Source organism: Octopus bimaculoides, chromosome 4 (assembly GCF_001194135.2).
Source record: "Octopus bimaculoides isolate UCB-OBI-ISO-001 chromosome 4, ASM119413v2, whole genome shotgun sequence".
NCBI lineage: Eukaryota > Metazoa > Mollusca > Cephalopoda > Octopoda > Octopodidae > Octopus > Octopus bimaculoides.
Window position 1 is genome coordinate 117,734,305 of NC_068984.1, and position 7,013 is coordinate 117,741,317.

Below are 7,013 nucleotides of genomic sequence, written 5' to 3' on the forward strand. Positions count from 1 at the left end.
AACCCATATTTCAGGTTGTAACAAATTTCCAGCCGGTATTGAAAACTAAGTTTATGAGTTCCAAGGATTTTGACAAGTGTGGAACCACCTCTTAGCTATCTTTTGTTCCCAGATGCAGGCATGGCTATGTGGTAAGAAGCTTGTTTCCCAACCACATGGTTCCAGGTTCAGTTCCACTGCATGACACTTTGGGCAAGTGTCTTCTACTATAGTCTTGGGCCTTGTGAATGGATTTGGTAGATGGAAACTGAAAGAAGGCTGTTGTATATAAATATATACATACATCTCATCTAGTGGTGTTCTACCTCCAGCCAGCTTCTGTGCATGTAAACCTACTCCAGCACTCTCTATACAACCTGGGAGAGCCTACACCCTCCCCTTCAGTCATTAAGTAGGTTACCGGAACTTTGGCTACAAGGAATAGACTTGGGACGAATACTGGAATGGCTTCCTGTTGCCTTCTCCAGGCAGGCTGGATTTGAACTCAGAATTTAGAGAACCAGAAGATATATTGTAAATCATTTCTGCTAATGCACAAATAATTTTGTCGCTCTTCCACTTGGAGAACAACATGAAGTGAAGTGCATTGTTCAGGAACACAACATGTAACCCAGTCCAGGAATCAAAAACCATGATTTAATGACTGTAAGTGAATCACCCTGTGGATGCACGTGGCGTAGTGGCTAGGGTGTTGAACTTATGATTGTAAGATTGTGGTTTCAATTCCTGGACCAGATGACATGTTATGTTCTTGAGCAAAACACTTCGTTTTACGCTGCTCCAGTTCACCCAACTGGCAAAAATAAGTAATCCTGTGGTGGATTGGCATCCCATCCAGGGGGGGAATTCATACGCCATGGAAACTGGGAAGCTGTCCCTAATGAGGCAGCATCACTCAAGAAAGTAACATTTATCTTTTTTTTTTTAGTGCAACACCTTAACCTAGAGAAATAAAGCCCATGTGCCATCACATACATATATGAAATGACAACAGAAAAAAGATGGTATAGGCATATCCCAGAAAAGGTCTCAGAGAATAACAAAGCAAATATACTCTGGGATATGCCAATACACACAGATAGAGAAATCTAGGCCATGTGCCATCATATACATATATATATAGACATGTGTGCATGTGTATGTGTGTGTGAGACAGAGAGAGATATCAACTCTGTTAAAAAAGGTGTTAATATTCTTTTCGATTCTAGGCACAAGGCCTGAAACTTTGGGGGAGGGGGCCAGTTGATTAGATCACTCCCGGTACGCAACTGGTGCTTAATTTATTGAGCCCAAAAGGATGAAAGGCAAAGTGGACCTCAGTGGAAAAAAAATTCTTTTCTACTATAGGCACAAGGCCTGAAATTTTGGGGGAGGGGGACCAGTTGATTAGATTGACCCCAGTATGCAACTGGTGCTTAATTTATTGACCCCAAAAGGACGAAAGGCAAAGTTGACCTTAGCGGAAAAAATATTCTTTTCTACTCTAGGCACAAGGCCTGAAATTTTGGGGGAGGGGGGCCAGTTGATTAGATTGACCCCAGTATGCAACTGGTGCTTAATTTATTGACCCCAAAAGGACGAAAGGCAAAGTTGACCTCAGCGGAAAAAATATTCTTTTCTACTCTAGGCACAAAACCTGAAATTTTTTCGGCGGGGTGGGTGGGGCAGTCGATTAGATCGATCCCAGTATGCAACTGGTACTTAATTTATTGACCACGAAAGGATGAAAGACAAAATTGACCTAGATGGAATTTGAACACAAGACGTAAAGACAGACGAAATACCACTAAGCATTTCACCCGGCATGCTAACGATCTGCCAGCTCACCGCCTTACAAAAGGTGTTGATAATGAAAAAGAAAAGAGCCCAGAGAGTGGTTCATTGATGCAAGTCTTGCGAACAGAAGAGTATAGTGCAGGTTCAATGACAGTGTATAATGTTAAGAAACAGGAAATAAAAAAATATAATTTTTTACTGGCACCAAAAGTAAGGTTATTAAGAATGGAAAAAACATTAAAAGATAATGCATGACTTTTATTTAGATTACATGCAGGAACCAATGCATTTTGGAAGAGGATTTACTGTAAAATGTTAATGTAAATAAATGATTATTCTTTGTTTATGATTTTTATGTAAATTTTTCCAAGTATCAGCAGACCTATTTTTCTTTGCTTTTTCTACTAATCTACTTAATTTTGAGTAGCCACAGACTAACACTTGTAATAATGGAGCCAAGTATGCATGAACTAGGTTTATGCCTATGTATGCTAAATTGGTACAGTACAATCAATATATGCATTATTTTGCCATTTAAAAAAAAAATTTTTTTTTGCTTTTTCCTTTATCCTAAGCTTCACTGGTTTTGAAAATCTGCAACTCCTGCATCTGTCTGATCTCAAGCTTTCAAGATTAGTGAGGTTTAACTTGTAGAAGGAAGGTACTGTTCTTGTATTAAAAACATGAATCTAATTAGGTTCATAGGATGGGAGGGGATGCCAACAGAGAAAGATAGAAGAAATAGAGACACTAGACTGGAATAGATTATGAACTCTCTCTCTCTCTTTCTCTCTCTCTCTCTCTCTCATACACACACAATATCAAATATGTGAAAATTTTGTAAACTAAAATTACTTTAGTTAAGAAATATTTCCTTTTCCTGACCAAATCAGATACTTTCAGCTTCTTTTGAGCATTTAAATAGTAAAGCATTTGGAATAGTAAAGCCATATCCAACTCAAATATTTTACTGTTTTATGTTCAAACTGACTAGATCCGGCCCCTTTCACTAATCCTACAATGTCATTCTAAAAATAAGCAATTACATCATTGAAATATTGAAGTTATGAGATAAATCATGATTAATTCAAAACAATGTGAATAAATAAGCATTGAATTTAACAGTAATCTGAATGCTTATGTTTCAAGACTGATAAAGACTTGTGATATAGAAGTGTTAGGGAAAAGCTGAAGGAATAGAACTGGCTACTCTATAGCTAACAATAATATTATACTAATGAGAAAATGTTTTGGTAAGCAACTGAGGCATTAGTCATCTTATTTCAGGATTTTGATGACGGTATACATTATATGATTCATATCTATTTCGTGCACAACATAGCATAGATCAAAAGTGAAGAAATAGATTTAAATATTATAAAACCTTACTGTGAATGAATTAAGATTGTAAACTTATTTTATGCTTTTTATTTGTGAAAAAAAAAAAAATAAAAAGAGAGAGCGAGAGAAAGAGAAGCAGAAGTTTCTTGATAGACTGTTTCACAGTTTGTTGACTGCTCCTCAGAGAAAATGTACTCATCTTCCTTCCCTAAACAATATCACTGATCAGCTGGGTCAGCTGCTGTATTAAAACAGTCATAAATTAAACTGGCACATTATTATATAGACTATTTGTGCTTTTGATGGATCACCATCAATGAAATCAATGTAGGTATATCATTTTCATATCCAAATATAATTTAGAAGAAAGCAAAAGATATAAGTCCTGTCTAGTTAAACAAGATGCTGTTACTGCCATTTGATATTGGTACTTTGAAACATGAAATAAAAATAAATACAAAACACAAAACAAGGGAAAAAAAATTAACCATCGAATGATGAATAGCATGATAGAAAGATTATATAAGCAACATATGGAATATGTGTTTACAAAAAAAGGTTTATTTTTTAAAAATTTGTATTTGACATTCAACCAGTTGCTATACTATGCTACAATAAATAAATATTTTAAAATGCCAATTTTCATGTTTTCCCCTTTTTTTAATTTATTTATTCTTCTGAATAATTAATTTACAAAAAGTTCTAAAAGACTGAAAATATTATCCAAGAAATTTTCGGCAAAAAAAAAAAAAAAAAAAATAATAATAATAATTATAATAAATATTTCAAATTTTGGCACAAGGCCAGCAATTTTGAAGGGAAGTGGAGAAGTCATTTACAGTGATCCTAGTACTTGACTGGTAATTATTTCATTGACCCTAGAGGAATGAAAGGCAGAGTTGACCTCAGTGGAATTTGAACTTAGAAAATAATGAATTCGAAAAAATGCCACTAAGCATTTTGTTAGACATGCTAATGAGTCTACTAGCTCAGCACCTTAATAATAATAATAATAATAATAATAATAATAATAATAATAATAATGATGATGATGATGATGATGATGATGATAATAATAATAATAATAATAGTCAAGACGAAGAGTGCGATTCGATTGTATAGATGTTTTATTCTTTGAACAATATTTCGACAGCACGTCTTTCTTTCTCAAGTTCAAAACAAAAGGTGATTAAAATAATAATAATAATAATAAAAATAATAATAATAATAATAATAATAATAATAATAATAATAAAAATAATAATAATAATAATAATAATAATAATATCTATATACACTGGAAGCTATGCCAACACTGGAATGATAACAGAAAAAAGATGCTATAGGCATATCCCAAACAAGATCTCAGAAAATGACAATACAACCATACTCTGGGATATGCCAATACACACAGATAGAGAAATCAAGGCTAATAGACTGGATATAGAGATTGCCAAGAAAAAAATTGCCTTCTAAGTAACATATCAATCCCAACAGATGACAATGTAACTCTAAAAGAAACAGAGAAACTCTCAAAATACAAAGATCTGGTAATAGCGATAACCTGAATATGAAGCCTAAAAACAGAAACAGTCCCTATAAGGATAGGTGCATTAGGTATGATTAAAAACATACAGACAGATACATAACCAAAACAAGGGGACTTACGAATGTATATAACATACAGAAAATAACGCTACTAGGTAGTGCACACATCCTACGTAAAGCACTTTCAATACAGTGAAAATAATAAAACCAAAACAAACCACGGCACATACCCAAGGTACACAGAGCTGCACTCTGTAGTGCAGTGAATGCATGTAATAAAAATTAGACTACTGAATAATAATGATAATAATAATAATAATAATAATAATAATAATCATTATCATCATCATCATCATCATCGTTTAACGTCCGCTTTCCATGCTGGCATGGGTTGGACGATTTGACTGAGGACTGGTGAAACTGGATGGCAACACCAGGCTCCAATCTAATTTGGCAGAGTGAATAATAATAATAATAATAATAATAGGGTGTTGAATAGTTTCCATGATAATTGACAACCAGTTATGAAAGGTTATAGTGTGCAGAAAGAGACCCTGTGAGACCTCTGACCACAGGCTGCTGTCTGCTCTCACAAAATCAACTAGAGCAAATAAGATCAAGTGCTTTGAGAAGTAAAACAATGATAGTGATAAAAAAAAAAAGACCATTTTAATAATAATCCTTTCCACTGTAGGCACAAGGCCTGAAGTTTTAGGGGAGAGGGCTAGTCAGTTATATTGAGCCAGGGTTTGACTTGTACTTATTTTATTGACCCCGAAAGGCTGAAAGGCAAAATTGACCTTTGCAGTATTTGAATTCTGAACATAAAGATGGGCCAAACGCTTAGCCATATTTTGCCTGGTGTGCTAATATTCTTCCAGTTCATCGTCTTAACAACAACAACAACAACAACAATAATAAAAGCTATTTTAAAATCATTTGTTTTTGGTGTTAATTTCATTTTCTCTAATACTTATTATTATTCAGCGAATTGGCAGAATCGTTAGCATGCCAGGCAAAATGTTTAGCAGCATTTTGTCTGTCAGCATGTTGTGAGTTCAAATTCTGCCGAGGTTGACTTCACTTTTCATCCTTTTGAGGTCAATAAATTGAGTACTAGTGTGACACTGGCGTCGGTGTAATCACCCCCAAATTTTAGGCTTTGTGTCTATAATAGAAAGGATTATTATTATTATTATTATTATTATTATTAATATTTTTGTTTTTGCATGTTTTTTGTTTCTCTTTTATTTTGTGTGCTGTAACCCATCCTTCAGTATTTGTCTTCCATGTCTTGGGCCCTTGTGGCCAATAAAAGAAATTGCTATTATTATTATTATCATTATTATTATTATTTTGCAAGATTGTGTTTCAGTGATTATTAAAAGAAAGTCAATTCTGGAAAAAAAACTTCATTTTATAAATAATCTGAAAGTATTCATTTCAAGATAAATTAAAATCTTTTCTTTTTACGAAATTTAATAACAAAAAAAAAAATCATGCTTTATTTATCATGTTCGTTAACTTTTACAAACTGATTTCTCAGCTACAAGTTTAACTTTAGGGGCTGTTTTCTCCTTCATGTTAGCAGCTAGCTCTAATCAATGTCCAGCGTTAATTAAATATTCAAATGTTGATCTGTAGAGGAAGAATCTTAGTAAACATAACATAGGATGGCTTTAGACAGTAATTAAATGCAAACAGGAAGTTTAAGCTAGAGTATGGCTGCAAGGAAAACTACGATGTATTTGATGGTTACTTCAGTAGTATTAACACCTTCGGGTGTGTAAACTAAATACAGACAGGAAGTCTGAATCAATCTAGCAATGAATTTCACTTCTACAAAGAAATTATGCTAAGCTATCTTTTTATCTTTTCTTTGATCATTTGCTTGTTTCAGTCACTGGACAGTGGCCATATTGGGGTACCATTTCGATGGGTTTAGCTGAACAAGTTGATGTCAGTACATATTTTTTTTTAAGTGTGGTACTTATTCTGTTGGTCTCTTTAACTTAACTGCTAAGTCTGTGGAACTGTAAACAAACCACCACCAGTTGTCAAGCAATGGTGGGGGACTAATACTGCATAAACACACACACACATATGACAGGCCTCGTTCTGTTTCTATCTACAAAATCCACTCACAAGGCTTTGGTTGGACTGGGGGCTATGGCAGAAGACAATTGTCTAAGGTGTCACGTAGTGGGACTGATCCTGAAGACCATGTGGTTGGAAAGCAAACTTCTTACTACCCAGCCATGCCTGACCCTATTAACATCCACATCTGCACCTATCACACAGTCATGTCTGTGTCAATAAATATATATATATATATATATATATATATA

At 34.2% G+C, this 7,013-nt stretch overlaps 1 protein-coding gene across 1 annotated transcript in view; it reads right to left on the minus strand.

Moving 5' to 3' along the window:
- The window catches only part of LOC106879607 (junctophilin-1), a 451,733-nt gene that overhangs the window by 214,273 nt on the left and 230,447 nt on the right, over positions 1-7,013 (minus strand). The window lies entirely within an intron of this gene.